Source organism: Pipistrellus kuhlii, unplaced genomic scaffold (genome assembly GCF_014108245.1).
Source record: "Pipistrellus kuhlii isolate mPipKuh1 unplaced genomic scaffold, mPipKuh1.p scaffold_m20_p_4, whole genome shotgun sequence".
Classification (NCBI taxonomy): domain Eukaryota; kingdom Metazoa; phylum Chordata; class Mammalia; order Chiroptera; family Vespertilionidae; genus Pipistrellus; species Pipistrellus kuhlii.
Window position 1 is genome coordinate 11,793,126 of NW_023425540.1, and position 27,983 is coordinate 11,821,108.

Sequence of the window (27,983 nt, forward strand, 5' to 3'; positions counted from 1 at the left end):
GCCTTTACTCCCAATGAATAATGTCTTTCTGTATAAGATTATTAGTGTAATTGTATGCCCAATGAGAAAAAAGGCCCACAGTTTTTAAATCAACTTTTAATTACTTAATACTTAAATATAAATGGCTCTTTACATGGACAATCATAACTTTCACAAAATCTAAAGGCTATATCTATGACAAACTAAGTCTTACTAGAACAATTATTGAGCAGTTATAACCGTTAGCTGGTAGAAATGGCACATCGATCCTTGCAATTGCTTTCCTTTAATTCAGTTACTTGCCATTTACAATTTCAACATCAATGCACTGAATAAACTGACAACCGTGAAGCCGGAAATCAATCGCACCCATGTTTTCTACACAGAACACTCAACCTGCAGTTCTAAAACTTTAGCCAAAAGCATCACAAAAGCAACATCAATAATGAAAGAATTGAAGAAGAAAGATATGTTTAGTTTTCACTTTTTCTCTTTTACCTTTGGAAACAAACGATCCTTAAACACTTCCAAACTGCGGTCTAGGCAAACAAGTCTCCTAGTCACAGAGATGAGGGGCGACTTTCTCCCCGCAGACCAGGCAGCGGTGCCGGCGGTTCCAGGCTTCTCCCACCTGCTCCTCCCTCCCCGCGCCAGGGCTTCCAAAGGACCCCAGGAGAGCTCAGAAATCACGAAAACCACGAAATGACTGGAAGAACAGCCTTGAAAAAGGACGCCAAATTAACATAGTTTAATGTCTGCTTCCCTTGCAAGCAGTTTAAGAGAAAGCAAAGCAAGATGTATCAGAGATACCACAAGCGTAGTGGTTGCCTTCTTAAAAGAGAAAAGCATTGAGTTCGGCCAGGCACAAAGGTCTCCATGGCAACAGTGAATTTAGACCCCCATTGGCATTATTTATGCAACATTTCATCACAAAAGGACCCTCCCACTACCCTGCCTAGCAAATTCTAGTTTTCTAATCTTCCATTCCTTTGCCCTAAGTTGGTGCATCTGAATCCTTAGCTCTCTGTATCTCAACAAGAAATTTTAAAACAAAGAAAAGAAACGAGAAAGAAAGAAAGAAATCCCACAGAATTATAAAATGTTCTCAAACTGAATGTGGACGTTTTCCCCTTGGTGAACTCAAAGGCAAGAGATAGATTCAAATTTGTTTGAAGTTCATATTCAAAACCAACCTAGTTTTTATCTCAAAGACAGACAGTGTGACAAACACGTTTCCTGAAAGTATTTCAATTTTTAAAATGACACTGTAATTCAAAAAAGGCATAAAATGTGGCAAAATCTGAACAACCCAAAAGATTCACAGAAAAGAGAAATTGTCTAGATGCCGACTTTGAAGATAAACTTTATGCATTGATAGCCACCCCAGCTATTACAGTACCTTGAATAACTTCTGAGTCTTTTACCTGATTTCTCTCTTTTAACCATGGCTTCTAAAAAACATAAATTGAGCAAAGTATTTTAGATACTTTTTATTGAACCGTGTACCAAGTACTCCCCAGACCCACATTTATAATTAGATGACCTGGGGCAAGTTATTTAAAACAGAGATAACCCCCCAAAGTAATTAGGCTATCATAGCTATTAATATGATGGTATATTATTGAAGAAATGTTTTCTTCATAATATTTGATGATGTTGAAAAGATAACCAGTTCTCATTTGACAAGGATCCTACATAGTGTTAACTAAAATAAGAACAAAGAGACTTTTAAAATTAGGTTTGGTTCTATTTAAAACAATATAAGCTTTTATAACAACTTCAGACTGTACATATCTCCCCATACCAGTCCAACTCTCTTTTAATACATCTTCATGACTAGATTTAAATCACGTACTTTGATCTAGGTCCTAATTGAATCTGCCATTTCTAAGACAACTAGGTAAGAAAGGGTGCCTGTATCCTGTCGATGCATATTTGATAAGATTTTCTATTGCCTGCAAGATAAGAAAATATCTTTGCTTCACAACCCAAGACACTTTATTCAAATAGAATGTTGCCTAAAAAAATACAGCCCACCCTCATTTTATGTGAGGGCAATCCTGGAGTTAGAGAGCTCATGCCCCTACTTAGTTGATTATGCAACATCTAGGAATAAGACATTCACATTGCCTTCTGACAATGAACATTGAAAAAGAATATTACAAAGCCAGGCCTATATTCTTCTTTTAGAATTACTTTCCCAGGTGAGAACAGCCATCACCCATACATTAGATCCCTTCTTTCTTCTACATCTACTGCCTTCTTTTTTGTTGGTTTTGTCTTTTTTCCCCTCTCTTCTGTTTTACTTCCTCTTAGCAGTCCTCTATATCTCTGCATTATCTCTTCTTCTTGATGCTTCTGACATGATTTTGTTTCAGCAATGGCTTTATCTGTCCCCACTTCCCTACCAGCATTGCCAGCTCATTGTTATTCCTTTGATGCATCCTTTGTCTCTCTTTGATTCAATGCATTTTCTTTGTCTTAAATGTCCTTAGGCTGTGAAAACCAAGTATGTGACTCTAGAACAACTTCTTCATTACTTGGGGGATGTTTTATTTTTCTGTAGTTATACATTCTCTGCCTTTTGAGTGGGAATGTACAATGGTAAAATAAATTTTATGCTTGTCAATCTCTTTTAAAACTATTTCTAGCATACTGTGTCTCAGCAATTATGCTCCTAGACATACACTCAAGAGAAATGTGGACATAAGTATACCTGAAGATATAGTGTGATGTGATGCTCGTACCAGCAAGATTATCAGCCCCAACTGGACACTATAGAAATGCCCAGAGATGACAATGGATGGTAGTATGATACATGTGCAAAACAAAATCCTATTCTGCAAAGAAAATAAATTAATAACAAAATGCACATTTATAGCTGTTTTTACACACATAATCTTGAGTAAGCTGTATACTTGATATATGCCTTTTTCATTATTTGTGTTACACTTAAAAAACAAATTTTAAATTATTTACAATCCTAGATTTTGGGGAATTATAACAGACATGCATGAAAATAGGAACATTAATTGCCTATTAATGTTTGTGACTTAAAAATAAATATGTACCATTTTAAATTCAGAGGTGTTGAGCAATATCCTTACCTTTTTTGTTTTAAAAGAAAATAAAGAATTTTTAATTCTTACAAAATAAAAGTAGAACTGGAGGATGAAAAAAATCACTATTTATTGTGGCATTGTCAATTCTAAAATAATTCACTATTTTGTGGTCCTTTTGAACAAATAATCCAATTGCTGAGAAAAAGTTTTCAAGAGAAATAAAAAAATGCATTTTAAAGCCCTGGCCACTTTTATCTACTAACTGACAATAAGGAAGAAAAGTAAGTAGCACTAATATAGGAAAGCACTAACATCTATATGATGAAAGCCTAAGAAACCATTATAGTGGAATAACCAGAATGACCAGTGCTGTGATGCACACTGGCCACCAAGGGGAAGATGCTCAACGCAGGAGCTGCCCCCTGGTGGTCAGTGCATTCCCACAGGGAGAGCACCACTCGGCCAAAAAGCTGGGCTCACAGCTGAAGAGCACAGTGGTGGTGGTGGGACACTCTCCTGCCTCTGTGGCCATGCTTAGGAGTAATGAGCCAAGTGGTAAGGAGTAGCAAGCAGGCAGGCGATAAGGAGTGAGGGATCCCGGATTGCAAGAGGGATGTCTGCCTGCTGGCTTTGGCCTGATCTTCTGAGGGGTCTTGAACTGTGAGAGGGTGCAGGCTGGGCTGAGGGACACCCTCCTCCCCCCACGCCATGCATGTATACCAGGCCTCTAGTTATAAATGAGTGAGCAACTTTAGAAAGGTTTCCAAATAAGTTTAATATGAAGAGTTTGGTTTTGCTATTTTAATAAATTATCGTTATAAACTATTTTTTAAAGACTTGACTCTCCAAAAATTTTAGCTTTTCATTTTCTAAGAATCCACATTCCACTGTAAAAACTCTCTAATTCTATTTATTATCCCTCCAGACTCCAAGGTATAAAATTACAAATGACTGACAGTCAAATTACTGAGCCTGTCTTCCAAGGGGCACGGTGGAGCTCCAGTGCAAAGATTCTTTTGCAATTAAATAGCTGCAAGGAGTAATATTTCTAGGGCCGGCTCAGCTTTTCATTTGTAGTCCGCAGTTATCTCTGCTGTCCACAGCGAGAATGGATGGCAGGCCATGGGAGAGGAAAGAAGAGGAGAAAAGCTGGAGGAAGGAAGTCAAACAAACAATGCTGGACGTTTGCCTGGGGCCCTGGTAGTGACAGCTTCTCCCATAAAACCAAAACCCCTGTGCTGCCTGCTGCTGCTGAACATGACCTAGTGTCGGATCCACTCAGAAATAGGACATTTGGTACTTAGAGGGGGGGAATACATGACATCATACATTAGCACTCACCCCTGATCAGTGTAAGTTTGAACGCTGTAACTAGGAGGGTAGGCTACACAAAATCCCATTAATAAAATATATTTTAGTTTTCATTTGCCCTAGCTGGGCATAAACTTCTAATACGAGAGCTTTACACCAGACAAGCTGCTCACTTTCATTCACTCTATGCCTTAAAGTGAAGCTCAGGCAAGGACAGATTAAGAAGACCAGAGAATTTCAGGGGCCGTGCTCTAACCTGGCATGAAATTAATTTCACTGTATGCAAAGCACCCTTGGCTTCTCCAATAGGATATGTAGTTTACCATGCGGCAACAGTTCAGCAAACTCCTTGGCTTTCTGACCGTATAAATGAGCAATTATATGAATGGGCATCTTTGACATAAACAGAGCTTGAAGGCAGGAATCCCCAGCTACCAATTACATGATGGCAATTGTTACAAGAGAATGAATATAGGACACAATTTGTAACATGCATTAATCAGAGGTTGAAACACATATGCTCTATGGAGTACCCCTAAAATGCCATAATGCACCAGTTTTACTATGAATATATGAACTTTCCAAATAATGTTAATAATAACAAATGCAGATACACATTTTTAAAGTTCTCTCTTTCTCTCTCTCTCTCTCTCTCTCTCTCTCTCTCTCTCTCTCTCTCTCTCTCTCTCTCTCTCTCTCTCTCTCTAAGATGCCTTGACAGAATGCATATTTTAACTTACAAAGAGAGGGTTTCCTTATGGCAGAACTCAGATGCAAAGTGTCTATCATATTTTACCCTTTTCCATATCTCAATCCCATATTGAAGATACTGTCTTGTAAGACATAATTCATTTTATCTGACTACTAAGACTATCGCATCTTAATCTCAGAGTATTAAGAGAAGCATTTGTTTCATTTTTTGCATAATTAGCTCCTGTCTTTATGTGATATTCTTTCACATTTATGTGAAGCGGTGATCATGAATAATACTCTGTCAAAACAGAGTGGGCCCTGTTTCTTTTGCAGGATTTAGGTATTAAGTCATTGCCCTGGGCTGAGACACCTAAGGAATACCAATAAGAAAGCGCACAAGAGTAAGCATTTTAAGTCCTTCCCACAATGTGTTTGGCTAACCCACTAGCTGAAGAGAATACTTTAAAAATATTCTCTAAAAAAAAAAATACTAAGGTTCCAAAAAATCACAGGGGTGTATTTGAAACAAACATGAGTATATTCTTTAAAATGGGAGACATTTCCATATGTTCAACCGGAACTATATAACTATGTTGGTATAATGATTCCCTGTAGGCTAAGTTCTCCTTGGGTAGTATTACAATTTCTTACATTTCCTCTGGAACACTGTCCTCTTACTTCCAAATCTAACTTGTGTCTCAGGAAGTTATAAAGGATGGTGGCTGCCGTACTCTGACATGGAAGAGGGGTTACAGAAGGATAGGCTCCATAGGCTGGCATTCCTGTAACTCTAGACTCTACACTCTCCTCATGCTTTTTGTTTGTCAACATTATTTTCAACGGAAAGCGGTATTAAAATATTTGGTCAGCAATCTTTTATGAATCCTAGTGTATTTGTTCCATTTCTTCTTCAAGGCCTCAGAACAGTCTGAGTTGGTTCTTTGTCCTATGTTGGGGTTGGATGTGTGTGTGGTACAGCATAGGGAGCAAGACTCACAAGTCCAAAATGATCTCTCTCTCTCTCTCTCTCTCTCTCTCACTCTCTCTCTCTCTCTCTCTCTCTCTCTCTATATATATATATATATATATATATATATTAGCCTTTTATATATATATATATATATATACACACACACACACACACACACACACACACACACACATATATATATATATATATATATATATATATATATATATATATATATATAAAAGGCTAATATCTGGTGTCCCTCTGCCCTTCTGATAGGTCACTATGACATGCACTGACCAGCAGGGGGCAGACGCTCAATGCAGAAGCTGCCAAGCTGCAGTGATTTGGCAGTGGCAGTTCTCCAGTGATGCACCCCAAAGCCTGAAAGGAGGGAGCCTGATTCCTTGTGGGGCCGCGCAATTCCACCTTTGGCTGTGGGTTATGTTGTTGCTGGGGCACTGTCAGCCCCATATCTGGTTTACTGCACACTTGCATCTGTGTTCCCCAGCAGGAGCTATAGAGAGACCTGCAGATTCCTTCCCTTTGTTTGGGGTTTGGAGGTGCCCAGATAAAGCCCAGCTGTGAAGCAATGCAAGCTGTTGTCTAGCCTTGGGTCTTCTTTTGGAAGCTCTGGGGTTCTTTGACCCAGCTGCAGTACTTTAGGTTTCAGATTGCAAAGGGCCAGGCCATTCATATGCAAAAGCCTATGCACACAGCTTGGGTGGGGTTATAAATTGGGTAGAGTGGGGGGGAGGGGTGTCTCAGGAAATCACCAGGGTGGAGTAACAGCAATGGCTGACCCTCAGCCCTGCCTGGAAGAGGTCCTGTGTCTCTGTCCAGATGCACCATGCAGGAACAATGATCACTGCAAGCAACTCTGAGAGAAAGCTGCCCTCGAATTCTACTTGATGCCAAATAGTCAATTTTCTCCCCATATGAGTCTGGGTCCCCAAAGTCTCACCCAGAACTGAAGTTCAGAGCAGTCAGGAGCTTGTGTCTCTCTCCTGATTGAAAAAGACAACAGTGTATCAGTTGCCAGCCCTAACCACACCTCTATAACTCTGCACTTCACTTCTGCACCTCCGTACCTCCTCCATGTCTCAGTGTGCTTTTCTCTTTCCTTCTTGTTGTATAATTTCCACTCAGCCAGCCTTCCTGTGGTTCTGGATGATACCCGTTTCATCTTTTACTTTTAACTTTGAAGTGGTTGTGTGAGGCAGCAAGTTCAAGTGTTTACCTATGCCACCATCTTGGTTTCTCCCATAACCCAAAACAGTTAATGAAATATTGGAACTTGCCAGAAGTTTTTACCAAATATGGTATTTTCTCCAAAATGTGATATCTATGGCTGGCAAAATATTTCAGTCTTTTTGTTGTTGTTTTTGCTGGTTCCTAAAATCCAAAATTTTGGAAACTCTGCTTATCTATGAGGTCAATGTGGATCAAAAATGACTTTTTTGCCTGAGAGTACAGGTCAGTGATGCGTGGAAACAACAGAAAGAGATTAATAAAATATAGTTATTAATCCCATTGGGGTTCCTAGGCCATATAGTTATTATTTTCATAAGATTTGGCACATGGAAATAGCCATCCAATTTCTTGAGTAACATGGGAACCTCAAAGGTACAAGTTTCTTCTGATATTCTGATAACATTCTATTGCCACCAAATTGATACTTGAGTTACATGCTAAGGAATACCAAAATTAAGAAGTGACTCAAAAAATGGATCAGTGTACCTACTTTTAGGAAATCCCAAATATTGGAACCATAAATGTTTGCTATCCAATTCTGAATCACATATATAGACTGAACATAAATAACCCATAATTAAAACACATAATGACTCCAAATTCCACTTCTCCATCAAGCACCAATATTTCCTTCATCCGATGTAGTTAGGTGTCCAAGACGAACACTGAGGTGTTTACCTACTAAGAGGATTGTATACATATTTATACTAATATTTCAATATGTGAGCACATTGTTTTTTGGATCAGTGTGTGAAAAACATTGGTTGATATTTAAATTCCAAGTGAGATTTGGATCATCCAAAAACCATTAAAAATATCTATCTATGTATAACATGTATCAATATGTTCTAACAATATATTACATCCATTGTATTTTTTAGCATGTATTTGTTAAAATAAAGACTAATTCAGTAAATAGTATTTCAAAATCACTGGGCAGAACACTTTCAGACTGATGCTGGTAATGAAAGGTTTTACTTGGAAAGAAATGTCAGCAATTAGCCCAGCAGGAATAGCACAGAAGTCGGAGGAAATGAGAGTATTGGTGATAAACATGTAATAAGAACAATATTATAAAGGCATCATGAGGGCATGCCTACTGGGGAGAATGAAATCTAACAGATAAACAGCTGAATTAAATGAAAGAATGTAAAGAATTCCAAATCTAACAAATACAGTCATTCAACTTTTATAAAGCAACAATGACATTTCTTTATGAGTAATACACTATTTTAATGATACTGTATTTGGATGTAGAAATATTTGAGAACAGCTCATCAATGAAACAAAAGAAGGTGAATTATATGACTATGTATTTGTACCAATATATATGTGAACAAGAACACATATTCATACATTTCACATACACATAATGTTGAGCAAGAGATGATATAATAATTACAGGAAAGCTAATTTTACAAATGTTTTGCTTCCTTTTTCCACACATATTTTTTATCAGGTTTATGACATAATTGAAATGGTCCTCTCCCACTACGGTCCATTTCTCAGACTCCTTCTTAGAATGCTATAGAAATTAGTATATTGTTAGAATATGAATTTTATTCCCTTGCACAGAGAATTTCCCTGAATGGAAGTGGCATCATAATAAGCTATAAATAATTGGGACAGATTTAATTCAAGTCATTAAAAATAAAACTTGGGTTTCTAAATTCTAATGTGGTCTGTTTGAATATCCTTGGTCATTGTGAGTTTATTAAAATTATTTCATTAGATTTAATTGTTAATATTTAATTGTTCACTTCTCACAACTCATTAAGATTTTAATAACTCATTCTTTTCTAAATGAGAAAATATATCATAATAATAATAACATAAATATATCTATTGCCTCATAGTTTACAAAATGATTTTCTATAAATTATCACTTTTGATCTTAATAGTCATTTAATTAGATAGTACTATCTAAAACCAGAAAGCTATTATGACTTTAATAACAGAGAGCTAATTTATATCAAAATTTTTATTTGGGAAGTTAAATTACCAAGCTAATTATAAAAAATACTCAGGCAGATATTAAAATACTATATTGAAGTAATGCTCATTAAAGAAAGCACTGAACCCCTTCAACCCTTCTCTCCTGCCCAACTTTATGAGAGGTTTTGCCAAAAGGAACAAGGTGACCCGTTCCTAGGATCCTTTGTCCCCAAGGTGCAGGCAGGCAAGAACACATCTCCAAGGGTGTGGTAATTAAGGCTCTTTAATAATAAGGGGATATGAAGCAAAATGAGCTTCAGTTTCTCTTGTTATAGAAACTGACATAATTTCTTTTCTTAAATATATTTCATTATTGGGACATAGGCCACCATAATACTGTTATTCTTTTTCTTAAATAAATTTTTATTGATTTGAGAGGGGAATGGAGAGGAAGAGGGAAATAGAAACATCAATAATGAGAGAGAATCATTGAACGGCTGCCTCCTGCACATCCCCAACTGGGGATTGATCCCACAACCCAGGCATGTGCCCTTTATAGGAATCAAACCTGAGACCCTTCAGTCTGCAGTCTGATGCTTTATCCACTGAGCCAAACCAGCTAGGGCATAATTTTATTCTTAACACTGAAAATATCTCAAAACAATGTATTAGTATCACCACTTCAATATTAATATGACTAGAGAATTATAGGTAGAAAAACATTAGGGTTTTGTTGTTTTTTTCACTGTTGGTACCAACAATAGCTCCATAGTTTTTGTCATCTGAGACGACTTCAGAACCCAAAGCAACACAATGAATATTACTTTCTAGGCAAGTTCCCCATGGACATGTGTCAGTGTGCACAATAAGTTTGTTGACATTCGATAGCACTAGTTAAACACGTTCTTGGCAGTCAGAACAAGAAGCCAGGGCCCTGTCCTTTGACCATGGAGACCAGAGCACTTCACCCAGGGTCTGTCCAGTTGGGACAGTGAGGCCGGGGGGTGCAGGGGGTATGGGTGAGGGGCACTAATGGAATAACCTTACAGAATTCGGTTTGAAAACAACATAAATCAAGACACAGTTCCAATTTCTCTGTAAATATTAGCCAAAACAAAGTCAACCATGTAAAATACTGCTTTTCACTGTCCAAGTTAATAATATTGATGTATAATAGTAGATTGAAATAATCCTTGTTCTAGAATTCTCCTGTGCCAGTGGTAGCCTAGAAGCAATGAGTGGATAAATCCTGAACATTCCAACACTATGAGAGGACTTGTAAACTAGTTGATAAATATGACCTATTTTAATCACTGGGCAATATAAAAGTAAAAATGCCACTTGGGCTTTCTGTACCCTATGACAGAGTAAAGAGACATTTAGAGCAGGTTATTTCACAACATGGTCCTTACCAAATAAACAAAGTGTTGACTCTTTATGCCAAGCATTTCAAACTCAAAGGCTAACACAGGCCAAATAAACAAGGCATGCTGCCTTAGGGCGGTGAGTTTGACATGTTTGCTTTATGCCTTCATCTCTAAAATGCAACATATCCTCTTCATCAGCATCCTATATAATAAAAGTCCAGTGACAAATTAGCAGAACGACCTTTCTGACCAGAATGACCTTGGCCCCTCACCACTCCTGGACCCACCCCCAACCGAGGACGTCCACCCCAATCAGAGGCCCCCATCAGGACAAGCCAGCCGGCCCCCACATGTGCACTGGGCCTCTATCCTATATTATAAAAGGCTAATGTGCAAATTGACCAAACAGTGGAATGACTGGTCACTATGACATGCACTGACCATTAGGGGGCAGATGCTCAACACAGGAGCTGCCCCGATGATCAGTATGCTCCCACATGGGAAGCGCCACTCAGTCAGAAGTCAGGTTCCCACTGGCAAGTGCAGCGGCAGTGGCGGGAGACTCTTCTGCTTCCAAAGCAGCACTAAGGATGTCCAACTGCCGGTTGGGCTCTTGGACTGCGAGAGGGCACAGGCTGGGCTGAGGTACCTCTCCCTGAGAGCACAAATTTCATGCACTGGGCCTCTAGTGTAAGTATAAATGTCACAGCTGCATAAATCTGTTGAACAAACTTTCATCTGCATTTCTATATTAAAAAGGTGGCCATCTACTTTTTAATAAACATGGAAGACATCCATCCTAATTTCCAAAATAGATTCTAAATATATGCATTTAACTTGAACCATACCATGCAATAAACATAATGAGTTTATGCACATTATAATTTTAAATGTTACAGTTGTAGCACTTGGTGGTTTTCAACCTTAGGATCCCTTGTCTATTACTGTCAGGACTTCATGGGTTGCACCAGGACTTTTGAAAAACCCATCTGTTATTAAGAAACCAAGATTATCTATCCCATACGTGCTTTGAAAGTGAAATAGACTGAAGGTCCCAAAATAATCCATAGTACATGGCTAATTATTGAAGTGCCGCATTCAACTTTGTAATATTATTGTATTATTTTAATGTAAAACCCAGAAAGAATAAAAAATAAAAAAAAAAAGAAATACAGATAGGTCTTACAACCCAAGGGACCATCACAGATAATTAACACCTACACAAAATGAAAAGGATGGTATCTCACACACACACACACACACACACACACACACACACACACACAAAAAAAAAATGCTATGAAGAAAACAGAATAGTCTGATAAAATGATCAAGCTTCTGTAGGAGTTACCAGGGCCTTATAGATAATTTCAAGGTTTGGATTTTGTTTTAAAGGAAGTCATTGGAGGTATCTAAGTGACATAATCTGACAGATTGTTTTTAGGAAGATCCACTTAATATGTTATGCTAAACGTAACAGGAAACTACCTGGAGCAATACAATCTTTGAAGAAATAGTTATGTTTGGATCTGAAAAGCTCCCATTCATAGACATCATGCAAATGATCAGTGAAGAGGTTAAGTTGTGATGGTTCCTGGTGATATGTTGGAAATGGTGAAGAAAGAAAAACAAAAGTGTGCTAAAATGGAGCTACAGTGCCCAGCCAGCATGACTCAGTGGTTGAGTTGACCTATGAATCAGGAAGTTATAGTCTGATTCCCTGTCAGGATACATCCTGGGCTTCAGGCTCTATCAGCCCATCAATGCTTCTCTCTCATCATTGATGTTTCTATCTCTTTCTCCCTCTCCCTTCCTCTCTGAAATCAATACAAATATATATTTAAAAATGGGAGGTGACAGGACATGATAATAACATGATGCTTCTGACTAGAACTCTGAAAATATCGTCCTCCCCCAAAAGTCCTGTGCTACAGTAGTTATTCAACCAAACATTCAAATAAGTTCTACTGTAATGGGACTTTAAAAATGGACTTAAGGTCACACATTAGTTGCCCTAAAAATATGGAGGCTACCCTGGATTATCTAGGTTGGCTCCATTTAGTTACATGAGCTCTGAAAAGCTCTGAATTTTCTCTGGCTCAAGCCAGAGAGATAGAAGGGGAGGTCAGAGAGATTCAAAGCCACAAATGCTGACTTTGAAACTGAAGAGAGAAAGCCCTGTGCCAAGAAACACAGGTGAACTCTAGGAGCTGAGGATGACTCAAAGACACCAGCCCACAAAGAAATGGAAATTTCAACCCAAGAACTGCATGATACTGAATTTGGCTGCCAACTTGAATAAATGTGGAGGCAGATTCTTACCCAGCAACTCCAAAAATGAAAAAAGAAAAAAGAAAAAAGAAGAAAGACCTGCTGACACCTTGATTTTAGCCCAATCAGACCGACCCATGGTGACTTCTGAGACAATGAGATATATACATCTAAGTTTCCTTAATCACCTCACTGAGTTGTGATGATTTCTTATGCAGAAATACAAAACATATACAGCAATGAGATAGATATTAGAAGGCAACAGAGAAAGAGACATGTCAGGATGACTCAGCTTTTTGACTGAGTTTAGAGGGATAAAGGGAACATTTACTGAGATGGGAAAGAATGATGGAAGAACATTTGAGGAAGGAAATACAAAACAAAAATTTGTTTTGAACATGTTAAGTTTGAGATGTCTATCTTTATTATTCTCAGAGGTAACTAAATGGCAGGTGGAAATACAAGTTTGAAGCACAGAAGAGTGATCAGGCCTGGAGATGTAAATTAGCTTCATAAAGGTGTTACAAACACATAAATCAGGCTAAATGGGTGCTTCTACGAATACACATAAGAGAGAACATCCTCGGGATTTGTTCTAATAGTGTCTAAGGAAAATTGGAAATGTTAGGAAGGACAGGACATCACACACTTTAATGGGTAGAATTGTATTCTCCCAAAAAGATATACTGGCATCGTAATTCTCAAAACACGTCAATGTGACTGTAATGGGAGATAGGATTTTCAGAGATGTCATCAGGTTAAAGTGGGGTCGTTAAGTTGGTTCTGAATCCAAAACCAAATTATGAAAGGGGGAAATTTGGATAGAGACAAGCTAAAGCTAAAGGCAGAGATAAATGTGATGTATCTGTAAGCCAAGAAGCAGCAAAAGTGGCCAGCAAACCACCAGAAGCCAAGTGAGCATGGAACGGACTGTCTGTCACAGCCTCTGAAGGAAGCACACCTGGAATTTTGATATTTACCCTCCAAGACTAAGAAACAATAAAGTTCTGTTGTTCTTCAAGCCACCTGGTTTGTGGTGCTTCGTTACAGTGGCCATAAATAATTCACACACACAATATTCTGAGGCAGGTGCACAGAATATTTTGAGCAACACACTCCATTTGGCTCACACATATAATATTATTAGCCATTTAAAATAAAATAGGTGAACCTATGGTAAGGAAAAACGACCTATTAAAATAACTAAATCAGTAATCACACAATTTTAATTATATAGTTTTAAAGAAACAGCAAAGCACATATTATCAAACATAAAGTCACTTAGAAGTCAAAGTTTATTTTATCGATATTAGATGATTACAAAATCTACTGCAATTCAGTTGACACAAATTGCTATTATCTAACCATTAATCCTCCATATAAAATTATGGAATAAGTAGCTCAAGGGTGTTAATTATGAAACCACTTCTCCATGACATTTTTTTGTGTGTGTGTTTATTCAACTACTGTTTTATTTCACTTAGACCTATTACAAATGTCAAACTATCCACATTCTAAGCAGACAAAACGCAGAACTTGAATATCTATGACCAAGGCAGTTTTGATAACACCCTCCAACTTCAAAAGGCACATGCCATCTGCTATAAGGAAAATTCCAAAAACAGTCCCCCCCTCATCCATGGTTAATTTTCTTGTTTTGGTTATTTGTGGTAAAATACAACCTAAAAATGTAATTCCAGAATTAAATGGAAAGTTCTAAAAATTAACAATTCATAAGTCTTAAATTGCATGCCATTCTGAGTTATGTGATGAAATCTCTCACCATCCCAGTCTGTCCTGCCTGGGATGTAGTCATCCCTAGGCCAAGATATAACTTGACATATAAAAACCCTGAGTCATAACAACCAGTAACAACCAAGGCTCAACCAACTGGAAGTGAGTCCTATAGTCAGCACTAGGTTGGCAATCCAGCACTGATTGCTTTTGATGCAGGCGTGATGCCCCAGCACTGACTGGTAGAGCGGGTGCGAATTAGAGCCAGAGAGAGGCCTGAAAAAAGAAACAGGGAATGATTCCTTGAGTCTGTAGCAGCTTTTGATCAGCACTTGCTTCTCTCTTTCTCTCCCAGTCTGGCAAGCAGTCACGCCTCCATTTCTTTCCAGGCCTCCACTGGAGCTGCTAATCAGCACTGCCTTTGATCAGGCCCTGTTGATAGGCCCAGAGATGCTGACTGGAATAAGGAACAGACCAATCAGAATCAAATGTGGGTGCTGTGAAGAACCAATGGCTGCCTCGAAGGCAGAGCTTCTGACACTGACTGGCATATAAACCAACCAATCAGTAGCAAATGTGGGTGCTGTGGGGAGCCAATGGCTACCTAGGAGGCGGAGCTTCTAACGCTGACTGGCATAGAAAATGACTAATCTGAACCAAATCTGGGTGCTGTGGGGAGCCAGTGGCTGCCTAGAAGGCAGAGCTTTTGACTCTAATTGGCATAGAAACCAACCAATCAGAACCAAATTGGCTAGCAGAGGATGGCAGTTGTGGGCAAGATTTGGCCAGCAGGGGAGGGCAGTAGAAGGAAATCAGTCCAGGAGGAGAGGGCAGATGAGGGGGGGGTAGATTAGGCCAGCAGGGGAGGGCAGTTGGGGGCAAACAGGCTTGGAGAAGAGGGCATTTGGAGGCAACCAGGCCAGCAGGGGAGGGCAGTTATGGGCGATCAGGCAAGCAGGCAGAGGCAGTTAGGGGCAACCAGGCCAGCAGGGCAGGGCATTTAGGGGTGATCAGGCTGGCAGGCAGAGGCAGTTATGGGCGATCAGGAAGGCAGGCAGGTGAGCAGTTAGGAGCCAGCAGTCCCACAGGGATGAGGCCTAAACTGGCAGATGGACATCCCTCAAGGGGTACCCAATTGGAGAGAGTGCAGGCTGGGCTGAGGGAATCCCCCACTCTGTGAATGAATTTAATTCACTGGGCCTCTACCGTGTTTCCCTGAAAAAAGACATCCTTCGAAAATAAGACCTACTTACAGGTTTCCTTCTGAGTGAAATATAAGGGCCCCCCCCCACCCCACCCCCAGGCTCTGTCTCAGAATACTATTGCTAAACATGAGAGATTTGGTCCACTGATTCTGAAAGAAATGGAGTCACAAGAAATTCAGCAGGAAATTCAGGAATTGGATTGTTATGATGTTGTTCCAGAAGATGATGACATGATTGTCACTGAATAAATGAGTAAATTCTTCATACTGTAGGATTCACAGTTTGTCTGGTTTGTGTTGACAACTACCGTACTACCGTACCGTATACAGTTAATAAACTTCCTTTATCTTCATTTAACAATTAATGTGTACCGTATTCTTCTTCATGGAAAAATAAGACATCCCCTGAAAATAAGACCTAGCACATCTTTGGGAGCAAAAATGAATATAAGACACTGTCTTATTTTTGGGGAAACCGGGTAGTGTAATAATAAAAGTGTAATATGCTAATTTGACCAGACTAAGCTGGGGCTGCGAGGGAAGCCCGGGTCCCTGGTGCCAGAGGGAAGCCAGTGCTGGCAGCTGGGAGAAGGAAGGCCTGCTCTTGCACAAATTTCATGCATCAGGCATCTAGTAGTACAATAAAATAGTTAGAAAGAGAAAGAGAAAGAGAAAGAGAAAGAGAAAGATCACAATTTCATACCTTTTATTACAGTATCTTTTATTTTATTATAAAATAGTTAATTTACTGAGTTAATTTCTTACTGTACCTAACTTATAAATTAAACTTTATCATAGGTATGCATGTACAAGAAAGTATATACAGTATTGTGTGATTTCAGGGATCCCATAGGGGTCTTGGAAAGAACCCCCCTCTATTAAGTGAAGGCTACAATGTATGCAAGAAATGTGCTTAAAGTTGACACTGTGCATTATAAGAGAATTCCAGGTTCATTCTCAATCATGAAAAAGATTCAGGAAATACTCTGATAAAATATAGCACTTGTAAATCTTATCAACAATTTGCAACGAACCTAAAAATAGAAGCTGCCAAATTAATGTATGATGCCAAATGTACTGTCAACCCACCCAGAGCAATGGAAGCTATAGAGTCTTGTTAAATTCTGGAAAACAATCATTCACAGACACTCAGAAAGCACATGACTAGGAGAAAATTAATACATGTTATCTTTTCCATGCCCAAGGCATTAAACATCATTTATATGCTGATTATTCCCAATGCTTTCATCCCAGTTCTGCCCTCCCCACTGAGCTCCAGACACTAGCCAGCCAACTATCTAGTTACAATTTCCACTGGGTATTATTTATTTCTCTAAGTTTACATTTCTCCTATTATCCCCATACCATCACCCCAAATCTTTCCTCATCTCTGTAAATGGAACCACAAGTCCTTGGGGACAAAAACATAGAAAGGATTCTAGACCAATCTTTCCCTATATCCCATATCAAAAGATATTAGCAAGTTCCTGATGGTTCTGCTCTCTAGCAAAGTATACCCTGAACTCTACCCATTCACATCATCCTTACTCATGCCAACTAGCCCATCATTTCAGCTCTGAATCTCTGCAACAGTATTTATCTGGTTTCCCAGTTTTCCTTTTTGTCCCACCTCAACTGCTTCTAGACTTTACTTTCCACAGAGAGTTTTTCTAATTTTATTTTTATTATTATTATTATTATTATTATTTTTAGTTTAATATATTTTATTGATTTTTTTACAGAGAGGAGGGGAGAGGGAGAGAGAGTTAGAAACATTGATGAGAGAGAAACATCGACCAGCCGCCTCTTGCACACCCCCCGCCAGGGATGTGCCCACAACCAATGTACATGCCCTTGACCGGAATCGAACCTGGGACCTTTCAGTCTGCAGGCGGACGCTCTATCCACTGAGCCAAATCAGTTTTGGCAGAGTTTTTATAATTTTAATCAGATCATTCACTCTTTTGCTTGAAGATATTCAAATGGCTTCCAATAAAACAAATCATCATCATCCTCATCACTGCCATCATTGTCCTCTCATTCACGGTGTATCTATATTTGATCCCTGCCACTTCTCTGACTTTGGTTCCGCCATTCTTCCTTTTATTAAGCTCTAAAAATATGTCATCTTTCTTCCTCACAACCCTGAAGCAATTTCTTTAGCCTGAACCATTCTCTCCCCAGTCCTTTTCCTGGCTGCCTCCTGTTCTCTGAGCTTTAGCACATAGGATTTTTATCTAGAGAAGCTTTCCCTCAGCTAATCTTGCCCGCCCCTCCCACACTCTCTCTCAATTTCATTACCCAATGTATTTTACTATCTTCATACCACCAACCATTTCCTGAAATTACATATATTTCTTACCTATTTTTTTTTAATCTTACATATTTATTGTTTATCTCCCCCAGAAATCCGGTATGGTTAAATTTCTCTTTACTTTTCACAAAACATGAAGGTATTTTTTCTTTTTGATGAATTATGAACAGTTGACCTATGAATGCAACTATTTTTTCTACTGAACACAGAAAATGTATGCTCTTTAAACATATGAATTTCTTTAGAAATCAGTGGATCTCAAAATTATTAATCACTCACTGATACCCTAGTGCAGTAGTCAGCAAACTCAACAGAGCCAAACATCAACAGTACAACGACTGAATTTTCTTTTGAGAGACAATTTTTTTAAACTTAAATTTCTTCTAACGCCACTTTTTCAAAATAGACTCGCCCAGGCCATGGTATTTTGTGGAAGAGCCACACTCAAGGGACCAAAGAGCTGCATGTGGCTCGTGAGCAGCAGTTTGCCGACCACAGCCTTAGAGGAATTGTAGTAGGAATGAGCAGAGGAGGAATGAGAAACCATGTAGGAAAGGTCATCAGGATGGAAAGCCTTGGGTGCCTAGCTACAGACAATTGTATATGAACCTTTCCCCAAGGTGACCTTTCCTCCCCTAGCATATTACTGGTCATGCAGTTTTAGGACCCCTGACTTTCAAATCACTGGTCATGTGGATGGGACCATCCCCTGACCTTTCTTCCCCTGGCATGACACTAGTCATGTGGTAGACGCCCTTACAGAAGGAAAAGGTGGAAGGAGAAAAGCCTCATATGTCTTCCATACAAGCCCTTACATGATCACCCACTTAAGTGTTAAGCCCTTAAGACAATGAGGCTCTAACCAACATCAGATATTCTCAGGAACTAAGCCTCAGGTCTGCTGACAAAGACAAAGTTTTGGTCAAACTAGAGATGACATCTAGGTCTAAGTTGTGTTTCAGCTCCAGGCCCAGAAAACCAGCAAGACCAGGTGGGACAATGCCACAGCTGATATCAAGACCAGCTACAATGAGTAATGATCCCCTGCCATGGTGCCAACCAATCAGAGGAGGCCATGACCCTGAGGAGATGAGGGGACATAGCTGGAAAGCTGATGAATAATCTATTGAGATCCTCCCCTGAGACTTTCTGATAAAAGCCCTTAAGATAAAGGAATCAGTGCAATGCCTTTCCACTTCTCTATCCCCCTTGAGTGTTCTCTTTGCCTTTCTCTCTACTAAGTTCCAAGGGCCCATCTGTAACTGGTTTTCTGAGTCCATACAGACCTCTTGACTCCCTTCTTCTATGGCTCACTTACTGCTCTGTGAATTAATAAACTTTTGCTTGTATCTGAATCTTGACTCTGAATTTTTTCTTAGCCAGAACTCACTGACTGAGGTCTAACAATTGGTGCTGTTCAAAACTAACAAAAAAATTGTTTATTACTTTTTTTGGGGGGGGGGGGGAGCAATAGTATATTTTATAATACCAATAATGAACAAAATTTCATTATTTTTTGGCCCAATAGAGACTAATAATGCCCAACACCAACCAGTGATATAAGAGGAAGAAATGAATGCTTTGTCAATCTGTGTTTGAGTCCTGGGAAGATGTATCTAGACAAAATCTGGCCTGAATCCAGGTCTCCTGAGTTTTGAGGCCAACTTTCTAGGGGAAGCTTGAACATGAGAGCTCCCCATCTTCACACCCAAGGTTGGGATCATGACCTTACAACTCAGTGATAATAAACTTCCTTCACTTGGCCAGATTATATCAAGCTTTTGTCATTATAGTTTTTTCCTAACAAAATCACAATGAGAATCTTTTAACCTACACAATGACCTCCTTTAAACATGTGGAGAAATTTAGAACTGATTTATTTGACAACAATTTGGTTTGAGTCCTAGTATTTTGTTATGCTGATTTATAATAGCAATATACAATAAATGTTCATGATAAAGAACTTTATGATGGCATCCAGATACAAAGTTTGACTTTAGCTCTCCATACACTGAGTTTTCTCTAAAGACACGGAGGACAGTTACAGGGCCATTCCCCTAGAGTAGTCCAGCTAACCCAGAGGAAAGCAATGCCTTTCATAAATGGGACCGGAGCCAAACAAAGCATCCCTTGTTAAGTTGGAATGGAAAAATACTGGGTTTGTACCATCAAGGAAATAACATTCAAAAGCTTCATTTTGTTTTGTATAGATTTATTTTAAAATTCTAGAGATTTCAAACTGTTTAGTTGAGAAGTTGTTGAAGAATAGCTGGACATTCCAAATACTTTCAAGTTAAACCTGTGATAATCTGATGTGATATTCACCACAATCCCTGAAGGCATGCATGAGAACAATAGAAATCCCATTTCAAAGGTGAGAAACTGAGGCCCAGAGAAAACCCGAGTTTCCCAGGTTTACAAACCCTAAATTTTAATGATTGAATTTTACTCTTAGAGGAGGGTACCCATCCTCCTCTAAGCCACTTTTCTTCATCTGCTTATAAAAACAAACCCTTTGATTTCTAGCTGATGATCCAAAACTGGCGATAAAACATTAAGCAATAAAACATTATTATGAATGTTGCCCAAATCAATCATAGCAAAAATGTTGATCCAAAAATGTCATCCACAGTTCTACTTAAGAACTGTGAAAATTTCATATTTCCAATATGAATGATATATTACTCACTTGGCTATAATTGTTGCACTTTAATTAATTGCATATATGTTTATGGGGGAAAAAACACTATTGCAAACTATTAAAGGAAGCTCTTCTCTGCTGAAATGAGGAGACATTCTACCTAAGACAAATAGGTCAGAGGTAGACCGTCTCTCTCTGGACAACAAAAACCTGTCAATTCTACAAGTAGAATTTACAAGCATTTCATCTGAAGCAACATTTAGGACCACCCTGGTACATCTGCCTTTAAATTATGGAGTCTTTGGGTTTGCAGCCTATACAATGTTTATCAGGAGGCAATGATCAAGGTCTTTTGAACCCAGATAAGAGGAGGTAGACACCCTCAGAGACCCGATCAGGTCCTCTTTTTCTGGGTCCTGTTTGGCCAACAGGTCCTGAGCACCCTAAGTGTCTCTACAATGACAGCATCACGCACACAAAGATTCAGCCCTGCATTGCAGCATTGCAGCCTTTTGCAGATTGGTTCTTTCCATTGGAGTCCTTAGCAATCACCACTCTCGTTGCAGCTACAGGAAACCTTTGCTCATCTCTGCTTCAGGGGTCAGATGTCACAGGAAGCTTCCTTTGCCCCTCACTCCACAAACAGGGATCACATGTGCACAGTGGCACCTCGCAGATTCAGCCTTCTCCAGACTTTGAGCTCTTGGAACACAAGGACTGTATCTTACTCCCAATTGTATTTCCAATTCATATAAGTGTCAAGAAATATTTTCCACCAAAAGCAAAACATCACATCCTTTTAATTTATGTTGACATAAAATCCCAATACTAGGTATTCAAAAAAACCTAGACTGAAAGGGAAAATTACAAAAGTATTATATATAGCTCTTTAAACCTAACAATGTGTATATGTAAAAGCAGTCTGATAGGAAATCCCTAATACCAGAAAGCAGGCACTCTGTTCTATCTCTTCAATGGCCACTTTTTTTTTTACACGGAGTAGCAAAGAGTCCCAGTCCCACACCAGACCCCCAGCCCAGGTTCCCAGAGCTAGGAAAAAGGCCCTATGGGCCATAAGAATTACAGGCTGTAAAAACCAGTACAAATTGCGGCTCAATGACTCAGAGGCTGCTGGAGACCCAGATGTTCCTCTTAAAAGCTCACAGTATGAACTGAACTTACAAGGCCCTGCTTCCTCTGAGCTCCAGCACCAGAGCAAGGGTCTGGAGAACAGACACGTATGAGGAGGTACTGGATTGTCTGGCACTGTGGCTTGAACTCAGGGGAGGTTTGCTACCAGACAAAAGTGGTCACAGGGATCATTGTTCCAATGCTGGGACTATCCCTGGGGGATGCAAGGCTGACTGGCAGCATTTCTGTTTGCTCCACTATGGTAGTTCCCTAAGATCCCACCTCATACAATTTACAACCCTACCCAAGCAGTTTGTAGCAACTTTTGCATATGAATGGCCTATCCTTGATCAAGCTAAAATTTCTCAAGTAAGCTGCAGCCAGTTCAGGGAGTCACAAGCCTATCAATAAAAGGCCAAAGACCTGGTACCAGCCAATAGCCTGCCTTGCTTCATAGCTGGGCTTCATCTGGACATTTTCAAAACTGATACAAAGAGGAGGAATCTCCTGATCTCTCTGTAGCTCCTGCTGGGTGTTCCTAGGCAGAGGCTGACTTTGCATCTCTTGGAGACCCAAGAGCCAGTATACCCAGTGGTCAGTGTCAGACCATACCAGATTACAACTCTACAAATCAACACACTAAAGGGGCAGACTCAGTGAGCACCAAAGCCCAATTGAAGGAAGTCCTACTCCATAGGGATGTCTCCTGCACAGCATCTCTCCCTCTGTAGTCACAGCTGGTCCTCACAGCCAATTGGCATGGAGGTCAATTCCTCCCAAGGAGACCAACAGCAATCACGTCTCAACTGCAACAGGACTGTGCTCACAACCCATACAGGGGTGAAAACTTTTCAGATAAAGCATCGTTTTAAGAAATTAGATTGCTTAATAAAACTAAGGGGTAACCAACCTCTAAAAACAACAAAAAAATATATAAAAAACTTTCCGTGTTCTCTGAGGCTCATTAACAACAGTTACATCAATTCCCATATGTAACTAGAGGACCCATGCACCAGGCATGGCCTGCAGGAATAGGCCGCCGTGAGAGCACCACTCATCCCAGTCAGCAAAGCAGCACTCCCACAGTGGGAGTGCACTGATCACCAGGGGGCAGCTCCTGTATTGAGCGTCTGCCCACTCTTGGTCAGTGCACATCATAGCTGCTGGTTGACTGGTTGTTATGGTCGTTCTGCCATTCAGTCAACTGGGCTTTATTATATAGGATAGTCACAAAATTTCCATCCTGGGTATGGCATCAGTTCTTGGGTACACCCTTTACCCTTTGAACTGAATAATATTGTCAATGAGATACATGTGGAGTGCCATATCAGCTGCCTCTCTGTTATATTTTCTAATAAATGTTTGCCAATGTCAAAATTTATTAATCAAAATCCATTTTGCTCTGGAGATATATCTATTTTAATGTCAGGATGACATTTATATAGCAATTATCCTGTTTAAAGTAGCTTGTATAACAGTGAAATTATGGATTGACTTTCTTCTTTCTTACAATAGTGTAGACATTTGTGAGAAAGAAGAGATATATTATTTCTAAATATACTACAGACAAGATATACTCTTTCAAAAATAAAGTATTCACCATCATTTCAAAATAAAACTACATGTCAATTGGTCCAATGGATTCTTTAAAATCCTATATTTCTAACGAGGGTTTAAATACAGTGTTTAAGTCATCATGCTTTCTTAGAGAATAGAACAATACCTATGCCTTCTTTCAGATTTGCCAATAATTACCTAACATAAAATTTTGGTTAGGAATGATGTAATGTGTTCCACAAGCTCTCAATATACTTTTAAATTATGATTTTTATAGGAATTTATATTAAATAGATTCTATCTCCCATGGGAAGATTTACTTCAACTCTTAAATGAACTTATTTTCTTACCAATGTAAAACATGATGACTATACCATCGATTGGAGATAAAGACTAGCCAGCTTAATATAAAACATCAATAGAAAGCAGCTACATCTATGGAACTTCGTAGTAAACACAGTAATGATAATATACAAGACAGTTTGGACTGTTTTCTTGTAAAAAGCCCCCTATCAAAAATAGAGATCACAGCTGTATTTATGTTGGCTCTTGAATTGAACAGTTTTTGTTGATCTGATTTTATTTCAATCATCCTAACTGGCACCATAGATCAGACTGGCCATCCAGTCAAAATGGCTAAAATGATCATATTGACTGCAGCTCTGCCCACTGCTTTCTTGAAAGCCATGCCCTTGACAGAGGCAAAACTGTCCCCACAAAGGCAGGGATCTGAGCACTTCCCACCTTCACACAGCAACGTCTTCTTAAGCATGTATTTACATTCAAACTGAGTTGAGGTTTATCAAAGGAGGAAAAAAATGGAGAAAAAAGCAAACCAGCAAATAAAACTAATATCTTTCATTCATGTTACATTCAGAATGACTAAATCAGCCATTTTACTCCCAAACATGTGAGATTTCCACTTCTGAAAACCTTTTGGTTCATTGTTAATATTTTAATCTATATACTATCACTATGTCCTTCAAAGTAACATTAATGAAATGGCAGGATTCCTTCTGGCACCATAAGAACATTTACTGGCAAACTACTCCCACTGGATGTGAATGAGATAGTGCTTAAATTGCCCTGCTGGTCTTTGAATTATTCCTTCCTCCAGATAATGTATGAGACTTCTAACCTCCAGGCAGACTGCTCTTTATTTTATAGGGGGAAATGTCAAACCAGGAGAAGCATGCATTCATGAATTTGCACTAGGTTACTTTTATTTCCTTTGTAGGCTGATAAAGAAGTATAAAGTTAAGGGATACAACCTGACATAAAGTGCTAAAGGCTTTAGAATAGATCTCATTGGAGCCCAGCTGAAATAGCACAGTTGCATGAGAATTGCCCTAAACATCATAAGGTGGCCAGTTCAATTCCTAGTCAGGGAATATGCCTGGGTTGTAGGTTCCCAGGTTCAGGGACCTATGGAAGGCAAGCCATCTATGTACAAGGATGTTTCTCTCCCTCTCTTCCTTCCTCACTCCAAGCATATTCTCCAATGAGGATTCTATATGTAGATCTCATTTGATACTCAAAGCATAGTCTACTGTTCTCTCTCTTTTCCAGATAAAGATTCTAGAGGCCAGAAAATGTACATCTTTGTTTTTAATTCATTAATTAATATTTTTTAAGATAGATTTTATTGATTTTTTTTTTTTTTTTTTTTTTTTTTTTTTTTTTTTTTTTTTTTTTTTTTTTTTTTTTACAGAGAGGAAGGGAGAGGGATAGAGAGTTAGAAACATTGAAGAGAGAGAAACATTGATCAGCTGCCTCCTGCACACCTCCGATTGGGGATGTGCCTGCAAACCAAAGTACATGCCCTTGACCGAAATCAAACCTGGGACCTTTCAGTCTACAGGCCAATACTCTATCCACTGAGTCAAACCAGTTAGGGCTAATTGATATTTCTTTAAAAAACTCTACATGTGTTTGGCATATAAAACTCTACATGTGAAAGGCATATAAAACTAATCTCTAATATTGGTGCCCATCTCTTGATAGGTCTGCTTGAAGAACTGTCATCTCTCTGTCTATCTTTATAGTTCAAGGGCTTGCTTATGGCACTACGTTAGGAAAAACTGTCCTCATCTAAGCTGTGAGTCAATCTATCTTTCCCAAGCTTTCTTCATTTGAGGAAGCTTCCACTCTAGGAGCCAACCAGGCATCCCATGTCACTTTTGAAATAAGACGAACTGATCCCATTTGGAGATTTTTGCTACCAGCCCATTGCTTTGAATGACACTATCTGTGATACAATACAAAATCTTGAGTAGTCAAATGGATCTCGCAAAACTCCAACCATGAACAGCATGCAACCCTTGGATCAGTCAACGACATCCTTCTCCTACAACCACATATGTGACTTTTGTTATAGACACAATTCCAAGAATATCAGTTATTTCACACTAGCCCTACAAATGATGTTTTGAGTCAAAGATGCTTATGGCATGAAGTAATGAGTGATACCAAGAAGTCACAAAAAAATGTAAATACAAAGCCAAAACCTAGTAATTACAGAAACAATGTGAAGCCAAATGATGGCCAAATTAAAAACAATCCTCTAACCAGTATCAAATGGTGTTATCTTCCTCTTTCAAAGACTGAATACAAAGTACTAGATACAATGGTACCTTTATCCATGGTTTTCCTTTCTATCATTTCACTTAGCTGAGGATAACCTCAGTCTAAACATATTAAATAAAAAAGTTCAAAAATAAATATTTCATAACTTTCAATTATGCAACATTCTGAGCGATGAAGTCTCTTATTCTCCCACTCTGTCCAGCCTGGGATGTGAATCATCCCTTTGACCATCAACACTATGTAGATGCTATCCACCCATTAGTCACTCAGTAGTCATCTCCGTCATCAGATTCATAGTGCTGGTGTGGCAGTATTTATGTTCAAGTTACCCTTATCTATACATATAAAAGCCTCAGTGACCTGTCAACCAGTTGACCAGTCGACCAGTCGACCAATTGCTATGATGTACACTGACCACCAGGGAACAGGTGCTCAATGCAGGAGCTGCCCCCTGGTTGTCAGTGCACTCCCACAGCAGGAGTGCCACTCAGCTGACAGACCTGTCCTTGTGGCCCACCAGCTCAGTGGCAGCCACTCACTTCCTCAGTGGTCCTGCAGGTCCAATCTCTGGAGAATGGGCCAGGCACTGACAGACTGGCACCACTAGCATGATCCCTAAAGTCTGCTTCCCCTCCTTAGACACTCCACAATGAAGAAACTGTATAAAAGGGGCCGCCAGGTGGCTCCCAACAACTGGAGATAACTTCAGAGGGGCAGACCCAGATCCCAGGCTGGCAAGGGCATCCCACCACCCACCTGGAGGGCCCACAGTCTTAGGCCCTTCCCACTCCCTCTAGATGGGCACCAGATTCAGGGTTCACAGCTGGCGAGCACCACTGCAGCGGCACAAGCCAATCCTGACTGGGCACCAGCATACTGCAGTCGCAGTGGGAATGGGATGCACTGGAGCAGCAGGCAGGAGTGGAAGGCAGCCTTGGACTATTGGTTTCTGTCCAGTCCCCACAGGCCATGTTGAGGGACCCCACTGGGCCAGCTGGAGGGAGGGATGCGGGAGGTTGTCCACTGGCCTTACCCCTGATTGGGGTTAGGGGGAGGCGATCAGGGGTGGGGTCAGCTGGCGTAGGGGCCACGGGCGGTTGGCAGGCCAGCCCCACCCCTGGTTGAATTCCCAATCAAACTCCTGGTCTAGGGGACAATTTGCATATTAGCCTTTTATTATATAGGATAATGACCCCAAGGTGTAAGAGTAGTGATGCTAGCAATTTAGATATGCCAAAAAAAAAAAATTCATAAAGTCATGTAAGTAGAAGAAAACAACTATACAGACAGGTAGATAGGTAGATATTTAGATAGATAGGATGTTTAATACTATTGGCAGTCTCAGGCATTCCACCGGGGTCTTGGAACATGTCCCAAGCAAATTAGGGGTTACTACTACATATCAGATATCTGGTGTAAAATAAGCCTTGAAGCCATAATGGAAGTACAACCCAACTAAAATCTAAGAACTGGTTATGAAGCGTTTGTTTGCAAGCACAGCAAAAGACATTACTTCCACCCAAGTCTTTTGTTACATGATGATACGAACTCGTCTATGTCCCTACAAACACTAAACAGTGTTGACCTCTTATTTCATTTGATTGTATATTTCAGATTGATTGCTTATTCTGGCTTCCTGATTACCTCATTAAAAAATTTTAATTGCATTGTTACACAAGTGAAAACTATAGCATGCATGATATTTAGTAATGAGTAAAAACTAAACATAATCTTACAGGTAAGACATTTACATAATTCATTGAAATTATATAAAACACTAATGTATTAGAAACATACACAATGCTAATTACAAAATTATGTTCAACCATCACAACTTGAAGAGTCAGGGTGTTCAAGTCACTTAAGTCGTTAATTGGTTGGTTCTTGAAATGTGTTTTCCATTTTGCTAAAGTCTCCAACTTTGTCTCTGGTGACTGCCACTATGTAATTAATGTTCTCTCTGTGGCAGAACTA

At 39.4% G+C, this 27,983-nt stretch overlaps 1 protein-coding gene across 7 annotated transcripts in view; it reads right to left on the reverse strand.

Annotated features, from left to right (window-relative positions):
• The window catches only part of CTNND2 (catenin delta 2), a 716,413-nt gene that overhangs the window by 470,475 nt on the left and 217,955 nt on the right, over positions 1–27,983 (reverse strand). Inside the window, exon 1 of one of the 7 annotated variants that reach the window (XM_045571508.1) lies at positions 478–638. The exons of 5 other annotated variants lie outside the window; for them this stretch is intronic. The gene's annotated coding sequence lies outside the window, so the exon portion shown is untranslated. Of the gene's footprint in view, positions 1–477; positions 639–27,983 lie in introns of those variants that run through there. One more of the 7 variants, XM_045571507.1, reaches the window with a different exon arrangement.